We start from the raw sequence: 22,795 nt of genomic DNA on the forward strand, positions 1-22,795 counted from the left end.
CATACATACATATATATGTATATATATACACACAAATATTATAATACATCAAGAAATGGATCATAAACAATAAAAACATTGTAAGTGAAATCACGATCCATAACGAAGTGTTTTGAAAAATTATCTCCCAAAAAATTTTATGATTGACAAGGAACGATTATGAATAATGAAAGCACAAGCAAACACGAATCTTACGAAGAGGTTTTTTATTTAAAATAATGTTGAATGTTGTGGAAACCAAATTTAATCCTGTATAACGCCTGATTATACTTGAAGAATTTCACAGATATATTGACAATGCAGTAAAGATTTCATCAGTAACAACTGAATGTCAAAAGTCGAGGCGAGGTCTTTCACGCGAAGCAATCTTTACGAAAACCAAGCAATAATTAGTACCTTTCACAAAGATGGAAGTTGCGTGGGTTCTCGAGTGACCCTGAGTTATTGTTTTATTGAATGAATTTGTTCTTTTATTGATTCTCATGAGCTGATAACAATAATTTAATATCATGAAGAGTCCTGATCAGTTGGAGGCCGTGGCGGTGTTATTTCACAAAATCAAAAGATTCAGGACCTTGGTTTTGTGATAGTCCCCGCCATTTTGAAGCTCATAAGGAAAATGGCACAGATGTTCTACTAAAAAAAAGTGATAGCAAGAGGATCTTGATATTTCAGATTACAGGTCTCGGCAAAGAAAATGTGTAGCACCGTCTATGGAGCAAAGTTTGATACGGTAGCGTTTAGAAGATACAAAACGACCCCTAGAAGGATTCCGGACATGACTAATCTTCGGTGTAGTTAGATTAGACTGAATAAAAAGGACACGGGACATGATTCATCTCCATTAAACGTATTTAGACAAGATTGCATTATAGTTAATGAGGCCGCGTATTTCCTTCGACAACGTATGTGTCCGGGAAATTGGCGAGTGTCTGTCAACAGAAATTTATATTATACTGTACTCTATTATATCACATCATATACATCATATAGTATCATTATATATGTGTATATATATATATATATATATATATATATATATATATATATATATATATATATATATATATATATATATATATATATATATATAGTTTGTATCCATGCAGCCTTCCTTGACCAAGCGTTTCAAGACTGCCTTCTATGAATCTACAACCATTTCTGAAAGGGTATATTTAATTATCTTCTCTCTCTCTCTCTCTCTCTCTCTCTCTCTCTTTTCCAGTGATAATTCATCCTTAAGGAACAAAAAAAAAAAAAAAAAAAACAAATAAAGACGAGACCCGCCAATGATAAATCACCCACAATTTAAAACCCCCTTCCCAAATCACCACCAAAGCCCCACAAGCAGCACGTCGTCTCTCCCCCACTAGTTCTGCACCATCCAATTCTCCCTGACCAAGCACTTTGCACATTAAACAAACAAACAATTACAACAAGTCTCCAGGCACACTGAGCCACCTCATTGCTAATCGCTGCAGTAAAACAAGTCTTCCACATCGACCCAGAGTTAATCTCAGAGCGATATGTGATATGCCAGCACCCTTAGATCTCTCTGCCTCTTAGAGAAGCCTGTTGGCACCAACGAGGAATGAAGCTGATTCAGACTGAAAGGCTAGCGAGGCCATCACAGATGGGCAACGGAAGACCAGCGGATGAGAAAGAGTTAAAATGTTGGTAAGAGTAACGGGGGATAGATTAATGAAACTACGCCATATCGATTAGGACAAAGGTGCAAATTATTATTATTAATTATTATTATTATTATTATTATTATTATTATTATTATTATTATTATTATTCAGAAGATAAACCCCTATTCATATGGTACAAGCCCGAAGGGGCCACTAACTTGAAATCTAAGCTTCCAAGGAATATGGTGTTCATTTGAAAGAGGTTGCGGAAGATAATATGAAATACTCGTACAGAAAGAAGAGATCAGTTATCAGAAAAGAAAAAAAGATAAATGAATAAATTAGGAGATAAAGAGATACAAATATTAATATGGCTTAATCATAACAAAGAGCTAAAATCATGGCTAACTCTACCCTTACATAGAATAAAAACTACTGAGGTAGAGGGCTGCAATTTGAAATAAAAACTACTGAGGTAGAGGGCTGCAATTTGAAATAAAAACTACTGAGGTAGAGGGCTGCAATTTGAAATAAAAACTACTGAGGTAGAGGGTTGCAATTTGGTATGTTTGATGACTAGAGGGTGAGTGATCAACATACCAATATGCAGCCCTCTAGCCTCAGTAGTTTTTAAGATCTAAAAACTACTGAGGCTAGAGGGCTGCAATGTGGCATGTTTGATGATTGGAGGGTGGGTGATCAACATACCAATTTGCAGCCCTCTAGCCTCAGCAGTTTATAAGATCTGACGGCGGACAGAAAAAGTGCGGACGGACAAATAGCCAACTCAAGTTTTCTTTTACAGAAAACTAAAAAAAACCCTTGAAAAAACTAAACAACGAAACATAAGAAACTAAAGAGAAACAGCCTGAAGAGTAGCTTCCCTAGGCATAAGAGAAAGAACGTAATAAGTCATATAAAACCATCATCTATTCTAGCCCAAGGTGGTGATGACATGACCATACACACTTCGCACGTCGTCGCCCTCCAATGAGAATCATCATCGTCCTTAATCGGCCATGCTGTCAGTCTAACCCGACACATACAATCAAAATTAGTTAGACTATACAACGGGTAGTACGCTAATTAAATCGGTATCCATCGGAAGGTGGAAACAAGACGACATAAACAAGCAACAGAGTCAAGACAAAATCGCAGTAATCTTCGCTCGCTCGCTCAGGGTCCCGGATGATGACGTCACACCAAAACATGCTGATGAGATCCACAGGTTAGGAGAAGCGTTCTGGTTCCTTCCTTTACTCCCTTGCCAAGTGACTCTTTTCTCTCTCTCTCTCTCTCTCTCTCTCTCTATCTCTCTGTCTCTTTATGCACATTTGTTTTAGATTGCTTCGTGATCCTTTCCGTTACCTTGCTTTTTCCATTTACGTAATTTTCCAAAGATTTATTTCGTTAATTTTTTCCCTATCTCGCAAACCTCTTGCTTCTGGTAAGATACGCACTTGCCAACCTATCATGGGGAGAGAGAGAGAGAGAGAGAGAGAGAGAGAGAGAGAGAGAGAGAGAGAGAATAACAGGAGACGATAGAAATAAAAAGACAGGCAAGTGATGATGAAACGAACTGAAGGCCTCTCAGATAAAAAAAACATCACAAAGCCATGAAGAATGTTATAAATCTTAATTTTTTTTTAGTTTTCTGTAAAAGAAAACTATTTATTCTGTCCGCCATCTTAAACACTACTGAGGCTAGAGGGCTGCAAATTGGTATGTTGATCATCCACCCTCTAGTCATCAGACATACCAAATTACAGCACTCTAGCCTCGATAGTTTTTATTTTATTTAAGGGTAAAGTTAGCCATGATCGTGCGTCTGGCCCCTGCTATAGGTGCCAACGAAACAGGCCACCACAGGGCTATGGCTGAGAGTTTCATGGGCTATGGCAGTTTGTGGGCTGTACAAAAAACTCGATTGCGCCGAAGAAACTTCGGCGCATTTTTTACTTGTTTATCAAGACGTTAATACTTATTTATCTGCCCTTGCTTCACACACACACACACACATACATACATACACACACACACACACACACACACACACATATATATATATATATATATATATATATATATATATATATATATATATATATATATATATATATATATATATATATATATATACAATATTAATCAAGTTAATGGCCTACAATCCAATATGCATTAGTTCAGAAATCCATTCAACAGCTGCGCTGAATATCGTCACTGTTTTTCGTGTCGAATTCCACTAGTTGCAGTAATTTCTCCAGAACGGCATCATTCTGCCGAAGGAGTGAGAGAATCTCACCTGTTACTTCGTCAAAACCTGACAGGAACAGCTCGAGGGCGGAACGTGGTTCAGATGCCGAAAGTCAGAGAACACGATTTGCATCGCCCAGATATCTGACGCAAAAAATCATGAACCTGTGATCACTTCTGGACTTCCTGTTCTCTCTCTCTCTCTCTCTCTCTCTCTCTCTCTCTCTCTCTCTCTCTCTCTCTCTCTCTATCTATCTATTCTATACAGGGAAAAACCGGAACTATTTTCACTACGAGCTTGATGGCGCGCGCTACGCTGCGCTGGAACCTGGTGCTGCCCGTCATGTCTCCTCCTACCCGCCCCCGGGGCGGACAAACAGGTTTGCAGGAGGAGGGTGGATGTGTCATGTCTCCCCTATCCTCCTGATCCCATACCTACCCTGCCCCCACCCTGGGGAGGACAAACAGGTTTGCAGGAGGAGGGTGGATGTGTCATGTCTCCCCTATCCTCCTGATTCCCTACCTACCCTGCCCCATGTGGGGCGAACAGTTTTGCAGGAGTAGGATGGATGTAGGTAGAGCATTGGGAGGGCAAGGAAGACAGCAGCCCTGGGTTCCAGCGCGCGTAGCGCGTGCTACTCGTTTAAAATAATCCACAGCAAAGGAAAAAAGCCACACTGACAGAGTAAATAATTCCAAACGTCTGACAGAGAGGATCGAAATATTAACCCGAAAGGTCAAAAGGTCAGGAACACCTCCAGCCATTTTCGTTTCCAGGGAATCATAATAAATCACCTTCCAGATCCCTGGACGAGTGGAGAAGGTCAAATACTGGAAGCTGTTCAAAGAAACAGGTATAAAAAAAGGATAATCATAAATCAAACCATAAAAATTTTGGACTTGGCGATTATTTTTTTTTTTATGGACAGAGTAACGTAGACATGATTTGAACCAAATTGTTCGTCATTATATGAAAAACTATCCTTTTCTAACTAGGCAAAAGTAAATCATACTTTTGATAATGATAAATAAAATGCCGAGTCACCAAATATTTTTAATGTGCAACAGCATGTTAAAAATATATAAAATAGCAAAAGGTCAAAATATTTACTTGAAATTAGGCAAAAACAAAAGTTTCTGTAATTTGCATAGAAAAATATTCAGCAGAAATACCACAATAAACATATATAAGTATAACGGTTATAATCTATCTAATAAAAGCCGAGTTGACCTTTCTTTTTGTTTGTCCGCCCCGGGTGGGAGCGGGTTAGGTAGGAGATCGGGAGGGTAGGGGAGACATGACACATCCACCCTCCTCCTGCAAACCTGTTTGTCCGCCCCGGGTGGGGGCAGGGTAGTTACGTGCGCCATCTCGCTAGTAGTGAAATAAAAAGCTGAATGGACAAATGTTTTCGTTTTCCAAATCTGGAAGAAGGGACTGCACTATCTGAGCTAAGCTCTTTCTTCTCCGGCCACAAGCAAAGTGGCATCACCAGACCTTGGTCACTCTCTCTTATTTCCAGGAGGTCTTTAGGACAAAAGCCCAGATTAATTCATTCTCATGAGTGATTAGATCCCTCGGTTATACGCTGGCCAAGTTCAGCTCCATCTTTTAGGCAAGGGGAATATGGCATGATGGAAGAGGGACGTCATGAGACCATGTCAGAAGCTTGAAACAACACCTAATGAATATTGACTTTAGTCCCCTCTAACCCCACATAGCACTCTCTCTCTCTCTCTCCATCAGCAGTTTAAGAGGAACCGTCGAGCGGCGGTTGATGTTTACATTACGAGACGAAGAGACGAGATGGACGATTGTTAAATGCTAATGTTATCCATAGACAGGTCAGCAAAGCACCAAGATATCTTTATGGTTTTCTCATCATGTCATCAAGTCCAATGGGACTTGTTCATCAAGTCCCCAAAGTCCACACGTCAGCGAATTGATCCAATCAACCTTAGGACATTGCCCCTTTTTCAACAGTTTCCATAATCTCTTCATGATTCGGAACTATCGCTTCCTTGGAAGTTGAGCTTCACTGCTCTCTCTCTCTCTCTCTCTCTCTCTCTCTCCAAAGCTTTACCTTAAGGGACCGGATTACATAAAAGAGTTAAGTTTTGTTGCCCGTCGAGCCAACCTTCCCATAAAAGGCTTCAAAATGAAAGATATCCTGGAGGGGGCGATTTTTTAGGCATCAGCCTCCCATAATCCTCATCGCGAGAGGCATAAAATCAACGGAGGGCGATCCCTTGGCCTCAGAAAGGAGCCGAAATGAATGCATTTCATTCGATAGGACACCTTACTGTCATCGGGGAAGCCATCACGCTCACCGAAGGGCGGCGCTATCACGACCAACCGCCGTCATCAACGGCTGCCATCAACACTATTTTTATGCGTGAAGGGGGGAAGGTGAGAGTACTCAGTCCCCTACCAAGGACATAGGGAGGATTCCCCCCTACCAATGACCTAGGGAACATTTCTCCCTACCAAGGACCTAAGGAATATTCCCCACCCTACCAAGGACCTGGAGGACATTCCCCCCCCTACCAAGGACCCAGGGCACATTCTCCCCCCTACCAAGGACCTAGGGAACATTTATCCTACCAAGGACCTAGGGAACATTTCCCCCCTACCCAGAACCTAGGGAACATTCCCCCCTAGTCAGGACCCAAGGAACATTCCCTCCCTACCAAGGACCCAGGGAACATTCCCCCTTTACCAAGGACCTAGGAACATTCCCCCATCTACCCAGGACCTAGGGAACATTCCCCCCTACCAAGGACCTAGGGAACATTCCCCCTCTACCAAGAACCTAAGGAACATTCCCCCCCCCCTACCCAGGACCTAGGGAACCTGGCCCCGAAAGCCAGGACCTACTGCGGAGCGACATGGAGATACGACCCATCTTTTGGAACCTGTTCCTCTATAAAACCATCTTTCCATCACAGCCGGGGCGCCTAAAACATCAGCTTTCATAACAGAGTTGTTTTCTCGGAGGGACCTCGATAGGGGCTGACGGCTCATTTGCATATAAAATACGAGACTTATAGAGTTGCTAGAAGTCAGCGAGACACCTTCTATCTCTGCGAGGCTCTTGTAAAAGGCAGTGAAATAGAAAGACTGACACTGAGGTAATATTAGGACTGAGAAAAAATACCGACGGCGTTTTTGAAACAATTTCTCTCTAAATATCACAATTGTTTGTTGTGAAGTTTCAGTTCATAGTTTCAGATAATAATAAATAATAATAATAATAATAAATAATAATAATAATAATAATAATAATAATAATAATAATAAACTATTACTACTGCTAATAATAATAATAATAATAATAATAATAATAATAATAATAATAATAATAACAAAAAATTTCTAAATAGATTTTTTTTATTTCCTATGTGTGATTAGGAAAACATGCGCCCTTGTGCATGCGCATGCATTTAGATCCCCATAAGTAATAGTCACTTGAAAAGAATGTTCCTGAAAAGCTAAGATTATAGTCAGTAGTTGAATACAGACTTTAGGCCAGAGGCCAAGCACTGGGACCTATGAGGTCATTCAACGCTGAAACGGAAATTGACAGTAAAATATTTGAAAGGTGTAACGGGACGAAAACCTCCCAGTTGCACTATGAACCAAAAGATAGAAAATATGAAAGGAGGTACAGTAACAGGAACGAAAGGGGTTGCAACTAGGGGCCGAAGGCACGCTGCAGAGAACCTTAAGTAATGCCTACAGTGCACCGCATGAGATGCACTGACGGCACTAACCCCCCCTACGGGGATAAAGTCAATAGCAGTCGAATATGAATGAAGCAAAATTCAAGTGACCTCACTTGACTCTGTTTCTTGGGTTTTGAAGCTTGACCCAATGGCTGCAAATAAATACATTAATGTGACTGTAAAAGCAAAGGCATTTCTTGAATCTCTAAGCCAATGCTGTATTGGTGTCAGTGCCAAAAATTTCACTTTTCACCAGAATTCACAAAGTCATTTTATCTTCCACCAGAATTCTCTGAAACGAGAAGGAGAGCACAATATTTGATAACGGTAAATAGACAGTGCGTATTTACAAATCCTTTTCCAGACTGGTTCCACGAATTTCACCGAGGCATAAACACAGCCATGGAATAACGGAAGCGTTCGTCGGCCTCCACATTTCCCTGAATCATAATATGTCCTCTGTCCCTGAACCCTTAACACGCTCTGGCAGGAATGCAGACTGCCCTAACAGCATATTTTTCTTTTCAGTCCCCCTTTTCCTTAGTCCCATAATGGAAAATCCAGACAAGTCTTTCTTTGTGTCCTCTGAAACTGTTCCAGGTGTCAGGGAGGTGAAGAGAGAGAGAGAGAGAGAGAGAGAGAGAGAGAGAGAGAGAGAGAGAGAGAGAGAGGAACAGTTACCAGGTGACCCGGAATCAGAAAATGATATTCCAGAAATCAGAAGAGTGGTGTTCCAGAAATCAGAAGATTGGCGTTCCAGAAACCAGAAGAGGGACGTTCCAGAAATCAGAAGAGTGACGTTCCAGAAACCAGAAGAGGGACGTTCCAGAAATCAGAAGAGTGGCGTTCCAGAAGTAAAAAAAAAATGGCGTTCCAGAAACCAGAAGAGTGACGTTCCAGAAATCAGAAGAGTGGCGTTCCAGAAATCAGAAGAGTGACGTTCCAGAAATCCAGAGAGTGGCGTTCCAGAAACCAGAAGAGTGACGTTCCAGAAACCAGAGGAGTGGCGTTCCAGAAACCACAAGAGTGGCGTTCCAGAAACCAGAAGAGTGACGTTCCAGAAATCACAAGAGTGACGTTCCAGAAACCAAAAGAGTGACCAGAAATCAGAAGAGTGACGTTCCAGGAAGCTCTTCTGAAGCGTTCCCAACCAGGAAGCGTGCGAGAGGGAAGTGTGTGTAAAAGGATTTATATATGTTTTATTATTATATTCTCTGCAGACCACAAAATTATGTGCTGTTACTGAAAGCACAAAGTGTTAATGTTTTTATCTTGACGTGTTTGCTTCTTAATTTTCCTAAATGACAGCTGGTTTGGCGAATCATAATTGTGACCTTCGGGGAAGGTTTAAAGATTATATATATATATATATATATATATATATATATATATATATATATATATATATATATATATATGAAATGTGACTTTACGTAAGTAATATAAGGTATATGGGTAACCCCAAAAAAATAAACTGTTGTTTAATTTTAATAGAGGCATAATTCTCTCTCTCTCTCTCTCTCTCTCTCTCTCTCTCTCTCTCTCTCTCTCTAACGGTGACAACACCCGCCTGCCTTGGGAGGAAGAAAGAAATTGCACATACCAGTGCTGTGCCTCGAATATGGCTTCTCATACTTCTCTTTGAGTTTTTCAAATCTACGACACATCAATAACGTGGCCATTCAGGAGGAATGCAGCCGCTTGAAATGATACGCAAGAATGAACAGATAAAAAAATGTTCTTTAAAGAGAAATAGTTAGGTCTGAATTCCTTCAAAATTGCATTTGATTTTCGAGGAATGTTTTCATGATGCAGAAAAATGTGTGTGTGTATATATATATATATATATATATATATATATATATATATATATATATATATATATATATATATATTTGTTATTCAACTAGAAGATTGTCTATTCGAAACAAAACTAGAAAACTGAAAGGCTACAGCAAGCTAAGCTAAATCAACAACACCATTAGTCTGGTCGCATATTTCGACCAGGCAAGACTGCAGTAACCTTTATAATATTCCGTTCTCAAGACGCCTTAAAAAAAAAAATGCATGTAATTCAGTATTAACGGTTTTGTGAAACAGCCCAGCATCTTACGTATCGTCTGTCAGACGATCGGTGATCGTCTCAACTCCCCGGTAAAATCATTTTCAAAGGATCGTTCTTGAAGCCAAAAATGTCCAATGGATCGTTCTTGAAGCCAAAAATGTCCAAAGGATCGTTCTTGAAGCCAAAAATGTCCAAAGGATCGTTCTTGAAGCCAAAAATGTCCAAAGGATCGTTCTTGAAGCCACAAATGTCCAATGGATCGTTCTTGAAGCCAAAAATATCCCAAGGATCGTTCAACAAATGTCCAATGGATCGTTCTTGAAGCCACAAATGTCCAATGGATCGTTCTTGAAGCCAAAAATGTCCAAAAGATCGTTCTTGAAGCCAAAAAAGGTCCAAAGGATCGTTCTTGAAGCCAAAAATGTCCAAAGGATCGTTCTTGAAGCCAAAAATGTCCAAAGGATCGTTCTTGAAGCCAAAAATGTCCAAAGGATCGTTCTTGAAGCCAAAAATGTCCAAAGGATCGTTCTTGAAGCCAAAATGCCGTGGAATAAAATCCCAAACTTGTGTCTCGGAACAACTTTTGTTTCCGGGAGTCGATTTCGCAATGTCATCATTATGCTGGTGTAAGTGGCGCTGTCCTGTTCCTCATGTTTCCAAACTTATTTCATTATATAATGTGGAAAAGTCAGTTGCTTCTCTCTCTCTCTCTCTCTCTCTCTCTCTCTCTCTCTCTCTCTCTCTCTCTCTCTCTATATATATATATATATATATATATATATATATATATATATATATATATATATATATATATACAACTTATATTTTCCAGCAAGAGACCCAACTTGGAGTTTAATCATACAGTCTCTAAGGTCATACCGAGCTAAACCAGGAACGCCTTCACGAGAAAATGCGATAATACAATAGTTTTACGGCCAGTGACTTCCGAGGCCAATGAATGTGTTTCAGAAAATTCTCAATGATTTTCTCGCTTCAGCTGATTTCAGGGGAATGAAAAAGAAATTCCTGTCATGAACAGTAAGTAAATAAACAAGGAATGAATATATAAATGGATATATATATATATATATATATATATATATATATATATATATATATATATATATATATATATATATATATATATATATATATATATATATATATATATATTAAGCACTCCCTAAAATCACTGAATAACAACGAGGCATAATCACTATCATCAAGGTAAAAACAACAATATTTTCAAGTCAACAACAACAACATTGTTGTTTTTTCACCTTCCCCAACGGCCAAGATGTTTATCCATAAGTTATGATAATTGTTTTCCTCCTCCTCCTCCTCCACCTCCTCCGCCTCCTCCTCCTCCTCCGCCTCCTCCCCCCGAGAATGAATGAGTTATTCGGGAAAGAAACTTGACTCCGAGGCTGATTCCTCGCAACACATGGTTTCAAGTGTCTCCATTCATTCATGTTCTCTCTCTCTCTCTCTCTCCCTTAAAGAGTGGATTACATGAGTTTGAGGTTTGTTCTCCATTTCCTAATAGTCATCTTCACGCTGGTATCCGTACTTGCATGTAAATAGCCAAAAGAACCTCGTGTAGTATTCATAACTATTACATCAGTCATTCATATGTATTATAAGCAGAATTATCGACTGTCATCATCATCATTACTTCTGCTATCATCGACAAAGTCGCATAGTTTTATACCAAATGTAACTGCTGCGATTGTCAAGCCATCTGACGCTTCGAGATGGAGTCCCGTAGATTTTCCTCTTTGAAAAACTATTATCATTTTCAAATTCACATTTCTTTAAGCCTCAAGGTTAACGTGAATCGTGCAATTTCGTCATTCATTTCAATGAGTGCTGAAGATATCTCTAGTGTCACCTTGAGAGGGGACCTGAAGTGTCTTTCTGTTTCTTCCTCGTCCTATAGAACTAAGAGTTTCCATTTCTTCTTTATCAGATTTGCCTCTCACGAAAGAATTGTCTGTACCACACTGCAGTGTAGTCTACATCACCAAAATGTCTGTCGTAAGAATACTTATCTGCAATCTCAGTAACTCATCGAGTTAGTTCATTTCTCCGTGATTAGTTAATTTTCGCTTTTTTAAAGAGAGAGAGAGAGAGAGAGAGAGAGAGAGAGAGAGAGAGAGAGAGAGAGAGAGTTGAAATCGACCAGTCCACAATTTCCTCTGAATCATAGAAGACCAAAGGACTCGCCTTGACGCACGCCAGCTCTGCAAGCATCTCACACAAACCTTCAGAGACTTTTCAGCACACCCCCCAACAATCTTTGAATCTAGAAACGGGTGGCTCAACAGGAACCGGATTCTTTGTTGTCCCTATCAGTCCCCTATCAGTCTAATAAAAAAAAAAAAAAATAGCGAAAAATACAAGAATTACGAAAGACTGGTTCTTCATTACCCATTTTCTACGCTCATTGCAAAAGCTGGACCTGAGCCAATCTTCAGGCAGCGCAGGAAGATAAGCACGAGCCAACAATTCTCTCTCCAAATAATACACATGGGAACTTCAGAGCGGAAAGTAACTTGATCAGTGTCTCCTTCCTTTCATTAATGGATATATGAAAGCTGATTATACGTACATGCATACTGTATGTATGTATATCTCACAGTCATATATATAGGCTGGGACATATGTGGTACTGAATACCGAGCTGGAGAGAAGTCTTCTCATGCCATGAGATGGTCGGTAATGTTTTGTGTAATTGTAACTCTTAGCATCTTGAGCGGGAGTTCAAACCTTAAAAATGACATTTTCTGCGCATGCGCGGACCTGATAAGCAAGAGTAGAGGAAGACATCTCGGCTCGGCCAGCAGTAGTGGGATGTAAATGAGGATTGATATGTCGATATTGCTAGTAGATATCAGGCGCTAGGTATTAAATAATAATAATAATAATAATAATAATAATAATAATAATAATAATAATAATAATAATAATAATGGGAAGGAAATGAAAGAAAACCCTAGCTAAAAAAAAGCCACATATTTGATATGACAGTTGAGTTCTCAGGTTATTGCCTCTCCTCTCTCTCTCTCTCTCTCTCTCTCTCTCTCTCTCTCTCTCTCTCTCTCTATTTCCACTTTTATTTCTCCACCTCAAAACATCCATAAACGTACGGATCCCAAAACGATCCATTGTAAACCTAATACTTGTGTGAGGAGGATCATTTGTTTCAAAGCGGGTATCAGCGTGGGGTCCGATCCCCGCCTTGGGGAACACCGGCGCCCCTAGGACAAGCAGAGTACGGTAAGGATAGGTTGATGCGCTGCCTTAAAACCCCAGTTAACCTTTATCCCTTGGGATAACGAAGGAATTGCCATAAAGAGGCCGAGTGGTGATTCCCCGGGGGGAAGAAATGGCTCTCACGCTGGGTCGAGGAAGAAAGAGTTGAGTTTATTTGATTGTTATTGATTCGTATCATCAACAGGCTCAGAGCAATGATAGGTATTGACGCTGAGAAAACAAGTATTAATCTCTCACAAAAGCCACCAGCCACAGACATGCTGTTCGTGAAATCACAACATACACCAACATAAGAAACATCACGCTGGTCCTAAAAATAAAACAAAAACAATGTTTACGATTGAACAGCTTCTGCCGAGGCAAAACCTTTGAAGACATACAGGCAAACAATCATGAATGTTTAAAGGCATAAAGGCAGACAATCCTAAATGTTTAAGAGGCATAAAGGCAGACAATCCTAAAGAGCAATTAAGAGAGAGAGAACAAAACGTGTTTATTTAAAGACGCCTCATTTTACGATTATTGATTTGGAAATGCTAAACTCACAGCTAAACAAGTAAAAAATGCGCCTCTCTCTCGGCGCAATCGAGTTTTCTCTACAGCCGCTCTCTATTCAAAGCCACCGAAAATCATATTTTCGATAGGTTTGATACGGCCCAGATCAATCGGTTGTTTTTCAAGATTATTTGCTTTTTCAAATCAAATCCTGAGGCTAGAGGGCTGGAAATTTTTTTTTTTTGAGGGTTGATGAACTTTGAGTCCTCGAGCGTCAGTAGTTTCTCTCGATCTCGGACAGAAAAAGTCGGACAGAAAAAGTCTCGGACTCTCTCTCTCACAATAGTTTTCTTTTACAGAAAACTAAAAATGACTGAGAACGAAGGTATTCATAATAACCACAAGTTTACACACACATTACACACACACGCACATAATTCACAGATAATGAGAGAGCTAAAAAGAAACACAGAGAGCAAGGATTCCCTCAAAAACTAGAGTCCAAAATGGACGACAAAATACTGCTTAGAAGGCAGGGGGTCAATCTTCTCACAAAGAAGACATTAGTCTAATCAAATGATAAAAAATAAAATACCGCATTTGACGTTTATTTGGTGGGGGTGGCCCACTTAATCCATTTTATCTAGTTTTTTTGATTCTGTGACTTTTAGCATTCTTTGTGAGAAGATTGACCTCCTGCTTTCTAAGCAGTATTTTGAGAGAGAGAGAGAAATTTAGAGAGAGAGAAGAGCTTGTTTTTTTTATTTTGTTCTTTTGAGAGAGAGAGAGAGAGAGAGAGAGAGAGAGAGAGAGAGAGAGAGAGAGAGAGAGGAGACTGTCCTCAAAGTTCAGCAAAAAAAAAAAAATTCTGTCTGGATTTGATATGAAAAAGCAAAAAAAATTGACAAACTCAGATTAATCTCTCAAACCTATCTTGAAAATGAGTGTGTGTGTAAACTCCAACAACAAAAACCTAACTGAACTTTTACCAAATATTATATTATGAATACCTGTTGGAATACCCTATTAAAACAGTTCTCAGTCCTTTTTATTAGTTTTCTGTTAAATGAAAACTATTTGTGTAAACGAATAAATCACTGTGTCTTATCCGTCATTTTTTCTGGTTTGACGTTAAAAAAATAAATAAATAAAAAAAGAAAAATAAAAGGCGTTTGTCTCGCAGTCCGCCGAAAACTCAGATACTAAAAAAAACTATTGCTTCTAAACAGCTCGAGAAGAAAATTGTTAAATTGGTAAATTGTAATCATCCATCACTCCAATCATTTTGACGCTTTCGTAAAACATTGCCAAATTCCAGCCTGAAATTCTAGCCTCATTTGTTTTGTTTTATTTTTATGAATGAGTATTCAAGTTAGAGATAGTCTTGCAAATTCTGACGGGAAGATGTTGATTGAATCGCAGGCTAGAATTTGGCACGGCCGTGTTTGAAGTTGTCCATGGGCTAAATACGACAGTCCCATTCTTCCAGCCTTAACTTGGGGACCACCGAAAGATAAGAACCTATTCAAAGCCGGTGGCCATTAAAAAAAAAAAAAAAAAAAAATATATATATATATATATATATATATATATATATATATATATACGCTGTAGAGGCTGTACATATAAACTCGATTGCGCATGGAGGAAACTTCAGGCGTTTGCATTTTGTTTACTTGTTTAGCTGAAAGAGTTTATGCTTTTGAATATAAATCTATCATTCGTAGTACTTTTCATGTTGGCGTCATTAAATAAACACGTTTTGTTCTCTCTCTCTCTCTCTCTCTCTCTCTCTCTCTCTCTCTCTCTCTCTCTCTCTCTCTCTCTCTCTCCCCAGCATATCAAATCTCCTGTCATTCAGACACAAAAGTCTAGATATTAAGGGCTCCATTTTGACTGCAACACACACACACATAAGAAGTCTGTCTGTCATAACAACGTCAAAAGTTCCTATTCAAGACTTTGACGCAATGTCTACTTCTTCTTCTTCTTCTTCTTCTTCTTCTTCTTCTTCTTCTTCTTCTTCTTCTTCTTCAAAATCAGTCTAAAGCCTATTGTAACGGCCAAGGCTGTCGGAGCTGATTCTTTTGGATTATTTGAAGGATTTTGTTGTTGAGAAGGTTAGATGAGAAACAACTTCACACCAGTGGTTGGAAAGCAAATATCTTTGTCTTTGTCGGCAAAAAATAATCAATATTTAAACCAGCCGAACTAATGAAAAACTCTCAGTTACTATTATCGAAATATCAGATATTAAAAGGACCCATAAAAATTACAAAAGAAACTCAATAAATGATTCCAATCGAGGGACGGACACTGGTTTAGAAGGTGACGCGAGAAAGTCAGTAAGGTGAAGTGCTAACACAAAGTGTTGGAGCAGACCCACTTGCATCGTTTGTTTATTTCTTTATTTGTTTTCTGATCACTTGAAGAAACTGTTCTCAAGGCCCAGACGAAACAATGTGAATGGTAGCTGTTACGGATCATGCGCAGGTATTTCCTAAATAGCCTCGCTGTGTGACTTAACGATATATGGGTGTGTCCACACAATAGGTTTCCTTAATACCACTGAAGAAAATGTCTAGTTTATAACCCACTCAGCTTTTTTTTGTTTTTGTTTTAAGTTCACCTCTTCAGCATGATATCTTGTTGCTTTTCGATTTTGAAAAACAATATATATATATATATATATATATATATATATATATATATATATATATATACGCAGTTTGGTGACTTATTGCTGATATATATATATATATATATATATATATATATATATATATATATATATATATATTTATATATATGTATATATTTATATAAATTTATTTATATATATACATTTATATAAAATATACATATACATATATATTTACACACACCTTTTAGTCAAGGTTCTCATCAGCGTCAAACATTAGCTAAGTGCAACAAGTGTCATCCACCAGTAACATTAGGAATACAGTGTTGATAACGTAATTAAAATCAGCCATGCTCACAGTACCAGAACATTATTGAATAGTACAAACCATCTCAGGCGTAAATGTTACTCATCCCAGGCCATTAAAGTCCCAATTAGCGGCTGTTGCAGATTCGAGTTAGCAGACCGTTGGATTAAGAGGCGTAAAAAAAAATAAATAAAAAATAAAAAAAATAAAAAATGCGCCAAAGTTTTTTCGGCGCAATCGAGTTTTCTGTACAGCGTATAATCAAAGCCGCCGAAAACAGATCTATCTTTCGATGGTCTCGGTATAATGCTGTATGAGCCGCGGCACATGAAACTTTAACAGCGGCTCGGTGGTGGCGTATCCTATATCGTTGCCAGAAGCACGATTATGGCTAACTTTAACCTTAAATAAGATAAAACTACTGAGGCTAGAGGGCTGCAATTTGGTATGTTTGATGATTGGAGGGTGGATGGTTAACATACCAATTTGCAACCCTCTAGCCTCAGTAGTTTTTGAGATCTGTGGGCGGACAGAAAAATCGGACAGAAAAAGTGCGGATGAAAAAAGTGCGGACGGAAAAAAGTGCGAACAGAAAAAGTGCGGACGAAAAAAGTGCGGACAGAAAAGTGCGGACGAAAAAGTGCGGACAGAAAAGTGCGGACGGAAAAAAGTGCGGACAGAAAAGTGCGGACGGAAAAAGTGCGGACGGAAAAAAAGTGCATACAGAAAAAAGTGCGGACAGACAAATTGCCGACGGACAGACAAAGCCGGCACAGTAGTTTTCTTTTACAGAAAAAAAAAAAAAAAAAAACACACGGGAGAGAGAGGAAAGTTCAGTAATGCGAAACTACGTGTTTATGTTTATCGTCAACGATCGCAACTCGCCCACTCCGGTAGCCCGTAACAGCAATCTGAGCCCCCGCTGATTGGGCCAAATGTTACGCCCACGGCCAAATTAATGAGGATAGACCACCTCTAAAAAAAAAAAAAAAAAAAAAAAAAAAAAAAAAAAAGACCACTTAAAAAAAAAAAAAAAAAGTTGCACGCATAAAGATCGCAATATGCAAATGAGCACTACTGGACCGGTAAGGGAGCAACGCGGTATCGTCTGCTTTTGTATTTTTCTTCTTTTTTTTTTGCGCAATTAAATGACATGCCAATGACGAAACCATTATGTAAATAAGGAGAGGTCTTTGACGCTGACAAAATATTAAGCGACAAGTGGCAGCTGTCACTCCAACGAGGAATGATTGCCAGAGTACCTCCATTGCCTTAATGCAAATCAAGTCCCACATTTTCGCTATTTCAGGCATGAGACCCATCCACTGACAGTACTCCCTCAAAACGCTATTTACGAATTCAGCTGATGAGCAAACAAGTCTCCTTGACGCTGACATATCTTAAATCAAGAAAATTTACTAACTTCTCTGTTATCGTAGCTGTTACGTTGAAAGGGCTAAGATTGCAAACAATGTACTTATTTTCTCTCTCTCTCGTGGCTTCTTGAAGCTCTGGGTAGCAGCAAGCATGCAAGCATTCCTTCCACACGGCTTGTCTGATGGAACTCGGTAGGACAAGCTGTATAAATCTATCCATTCATGGTAATCAGCGTAAAGCAATGCGAATCTTTTTTTTATGCTAATCAAAATACTAAATTAGCCTCTTGTAAGGATATGTTCATGCGACCATACCCTAGACAAAATACTAAATTAGCCTCTTGGACAAGCACAAACAAGCACATTTTTCCTCGGAGAATGGGGAATAAAAAATAAAATAACTTTAAAGTTATTTGTATCGCTTCCAAAGAGGTTTGTGCTGTCAGATTTTCCCTCTTCGGGTTTTCGATAAAAATCAAAGTTACGAATACGTAGATGTTCTAAGAAATTTTGCCATTGCACAAAATGTCAAAATGTTTTCGGGTACATCATGATATGTAAGGAAGCCTAATAAGGTCAGCACAATTATATAAGCAGAAAACATATAAAAATGTTAAGAAAACGAGTAAAAAATGCGCTGAAGTTTCTTCGGCGCAATCGAGTTTTCTGTACAGTGGCTACAGCGTATAATCAAGGCCACCGAAGACAGACCTGTCTTTCGGTGGTCTCGGTATAATGCCGTATGAGCCGCGGCCTATGAAACTTTAACCGCGGAACGGTGGTGGCCTATCCTATATCATTGCTAGAAGCACGATTATGGCTAACTTTAACTAAATAAAATAAAAACTACTGAGGCTAAAGGGCTGAAATTTGGTATGTTTGATGATTGGACGGTGTACGATCAACATACTAATTTGCAGCCCTCTAGCCTCAGTAGTTTTTAAGATCTGAGGGCGGACAGAAAAAGTGCGGACAGAAAAAGTGCGGACAGACAGACAAAGCCGGCACAATAGTTTTCTTTGACAAAAAAATAAAACTTGACAAAATACAAGTAAAAAAAAACTGCCTTTAAAACAGATAAAGGGTGCAGTACGTCACAGAACTTTTATCATAAAAAAAGTTACTTGAACTCTTCAGACAGAGCTGTTTTTAAATTCCCGAACAGCATGGGGCAGCGACCCCACAATCCATAAAAGGCAGGGGGGTCCACACACTGACGGTGAACAACTTTTTCCCAAATTTCACCTTAATGAAGGACTCCAGTCACATGGATGAGTAATTTTAACTCGCCTCTCTCTCTCTCTCTCTCTCTCTCTCTCTCTCTCTCTCTCTCTCTCTCTCTCTCTCGCTGCTTATATCATTCTATTTCAGTAAGACAGAGTGGGGCTTCTACTTACCAATTACGCAAAAATGGAAATGATCAGGATAAAGGTTTCCTCACCTGAAACGAAAAAAAATTGTTTAAATAAAAGTCTTGGAAAAAAAACAAGTTTGTAAAACTAATAATTCTTTCCTTCTGTAAATCTTCAGATGATAAACCCTTGTGGACAGAGTCAACACCGGTTTGAAAGGGAAGTCTGCCTGCAGAGAGAGAGAGACGGATTATAGGAATAGGTGATAAACATGATGGAACAGATAATAAAACCGATAAATTCAGAGGTCAGGAGACGTCAGCAGATTCCCGAACTGCGCTAAGCAACCTACTGTATTCCACATTTCAGTTGTAGCCAAAATAAAACTCTCCTAGCAAACTGCGTTGCTTTATCTTTTACGAGAGAGAGAGAGAGAGAGAGAGAGAGAGAGAGAGAGAGAGAGAGAGAGCGAATCACGAGCCTTTGGCCGAGGAGTATAACTGTTCTTACGATCAGCAAACCTGCAGTCACACAGCGTGACGTCACAACTAGGAAAGATGGCGAAAACAGAATGGAAGCTTCAGGTCCATTCCGGCATTTCAAGAATTTGTTTCTTTGCTTTAGAGAAGATGAATAACGTTGTAGTTAATCATCTCATGTTCGAATCTACTTCCAAATGAATGTCTCTAGAAGCCTATTAGTAAAATTGTGATTTATTTTAGGTTGACAAAACGAGAGGCTTTCCTAGGCGATTGGTGGGGTGCCCCAGGACCAATATCCCATGCTGGCATAAGAACAATTCAATTAACAGTATTTAAAGGGACTAAACGTCTTTGAAGAGACGCTTTGGCTCCCGTCAGCATTTCTAGCTTTCCCCTACTTGTTCAAATTCTTCAGATTTTCACCTCATTTACGAACAAATCCTCTGGCAAACTCTCCCACAGTTACCAACGTAACGCAATAACTTCGGCGTGTTTAAAGAGTAAAAGATGTAGGTGTCAGGGAAAACGAAAGTAAGGACAGAATTCCAAAGTCTTTTAGAGTGAAAGACTGCTTTCTTTTTTTCTATATTTGGCAGAAAGGCATTCTGTGTTATAGAAACATACATAATCACATACCAGCATTTTAGGAAGGCCTGACTAAATCAAGCAATCGGTTACGGTGTAAAAGATTTTTTTTTTTAAATTGTCTATTTACATGAAAGATACAAAATAATCCATTTTCACCTCCGAATCTCCAGCACAATTAATCTTTAGTAATTACAAATAAAAAAGGCATAAATAAGTCATGCATTTTCATGATTCGCGAATATGTACAGATGAGAATATAGCATTCACCCTCTCCTACGTTATTAGTAATGTAAATATGAAACAGTTTCATAGTGTCAATATTACTTTACTAAGGGGCACCATTTGCTGCCTCGTACGCTAATCATTCCCACCAGATGCGGATCAACCTCGCAGAAATATTATATCCTCGTAATGGAAAGGATATACCCCATAAAATGTCCATCTCGGACTTCATAAACTCAGCCAAATGACTTTTGATGACTCAATCGTCTAGATCGCTGCGGGAGACGAAGCGATTAGAGAAAATTTAATATCGCATGGCTGCCTTCATTTCTTCATTATTCATATTTCTCTTTTCAAATTCAGAATGTTCTATCTTTTTATAAGTGCGTCTTCTTCTCGAAATGGATATGTCTGTCAGTGTTTGAAAGTATGATGGTACATAGAGACTAGTTTTCTTGTTTTCCATGTTTAAGGGATATTTTATTGTTGGGCATTCATATGTTCCTGAATCTAAATCTTTATATATATAAATATATATACATATTAATTTAACCGAGACTTTAAAACCAAATCCCTTAAGTAATCCTTCGTTAGGTCACCCTATTCCAATATCAGGATTATCTTTTATAAATCCGATTTAACTGCTGTAACTTCTACATAAAATCGCTACAAAAAAGTCGCCCTTTTTGTCATAAGGATAAAATATAGCCAGTTCATATACAGCAACTATAGTTCAACTTTCATCTCCGATTTGCAATATAAAAAAAAGAAATTTTGGTGTGAATAAACATTGTGGCAATATTTCAAAGATTGAGACATTCCTCACCTCTCTCTCTCTCTCTCTCTCTCTCTCTCTGTATTCTATTATTCTTTTTTCCCTTCCTTCTATATCTGCAATCTATAATGCCTTCTCTCTCTCTCTCTCTCTCTCTCTCATCCTATTCTTTATCTATCTCTATGCTCCTACCCTCTTTCTAGCGAGAGCTCTCTCTCTCTCTCTCTCTCTCTCTCTCTCTCTCATTCTTTTCCTTACCTATCTCTATGCTCGTTTCCCTCTTTCTAAGCAAGTGCAACCTCTCTCTCTCTCTCTCTCTCTCTCTCTCTCTCTCTCTCTCTCTCTCTCTCTCTCTCAGAAAGCTCTGCTCAACTTTCACCAGCCTTCCGTCTCTGATTTATCTGATGGTTCGCTCCGCTGATACAGACGATTAAGACTGCACTAACGGCCAATAAAATTTGCTGGCTCTCTTTTTCCCTGCGTCCGTTCATTTCGCGTGAAAGTTTAGGGATTTGGGGACTTAAAGGTACCCTATATTTGATTGGCGCTAGGGGAGATTTATCGCGTGAAAAGGTCTAGGGATTTGGGGACTCAAAGGTACACTATATTTGTATGGTGCTATAGGGGAGATTTACTGAGAAAGTTATACAGATGTATAGAAAGAAATAGATCCGAAGGTAGTTTGGGAATACATATTGTTAAAAGGAGATAAGTGGAAATTGAGGAGATAGATGGATAGATGGATAAAAGTCATGATAGATAGATAGATAGATAGATAGATAGATAGATAGATAGATAGATAGATAGATGCTGTAATAAGGCAATGGAGACAGACAGTAAAGAATGCAGGTAAAACGATAAGAATAGATATTAATTCGTAAGATACACAGACAAGGAATTAAAGAGTTTCAATATATAATGTAATGCTAAGTAGATATAAAGAGGAAGACAGACTAATATGTGTAAAGAGAGAGAGACACAATTTAATATTATAAGAAAAACCAGCTACTAACGATTTCACAGGTAAAGAAAGAACGGTAGGCAGATGCGAGACTCCTGAGAGAGAGAGAGAGAGAGAGAGAGAGAGAGAGAGAAGGCCTCCATCTCCTTCTCTATAAGCCCAGCTGACACCCACACCAGTCAACTAACAACGAGGTACCTAATCCACTGCTTTTGTCAACAAAGGCGTAATGCCCACCGGGAACACGGGATAAAAACCCAGTGCCCCCTGGAGTGGTGCCAACCCAGTGCCCTGGAGTGGAGAGAGAGAGAGAGAGAGAGAGAGAGAGAGAGAGAGAGAGAGAGAGATTTTCTGCTTAAGCCATTACGTCGGCGTTACATGATAAACAAACGCTCAACCCCAGAAGCGTTCAAATGACAAGTTTTTGCCCAACGCTAACTGCGTATCACGGGCCTCGTACAGGTTACGCTTAACGATTATAGCAATTATAGCACTCGGGTTTTCAAGTCGGCTTTTATACACGGCAGAGGAGGGCAGTTACGCACACACACACGCACGTACACACGTACACATACGCACAACGATAATAGATTTTCCAGCCGAGGTGACGATTACCTAGTAATTGGATTTATAATACTTTGT

The 22,795-nt window shown here is 39.0% G+C and overlaps 1 protein-coding gene across 5 annotated transcripts in view; it reads right to left on the reverse strand.

Moving 5' to 3' along the window:
- The window catches only part of LOC136832485 (uncharacterized), a 161,907-nt gene that overhangs the window by 46,112 nt on the left and 93,000 nt on the right, over positions 1-22,795 (reverse strand). Inside the window, exon 2 of one of the 5 annotated variants that reach the window (XM_067093371.1) lies at positions 19,171-19,214. The exons of the other annotated variants lie outside the window; for them this stretch is intronic. The gene's annotated coding sequence lies outside the window, so the exon portion shown is untranslated. The remainder of the gene's footprint in view (positions 1-19,170; positions 19,215-22,795) is intronic. 5 annotated transcript variants of the gene reach the window in all.

The sequence above is a fragment of the Macrobrachium rosenbergii genome, chromosome 50 (genome assembly GCF_040412425.1).
Source record: "Macrobrachium rosenbergii isolate ZJJX-2024 chromosome 50, ASM4041242v1, whole genome shotgun sequence".
Classification (NCBI taxonomy): domain Eukaryota; kingdom Metazoa; phylum Arthropoda; class Malacostraca; order Decapoda; family Palaemonidae; genus Macrobrachium; species Macrobrachium rosenbergii.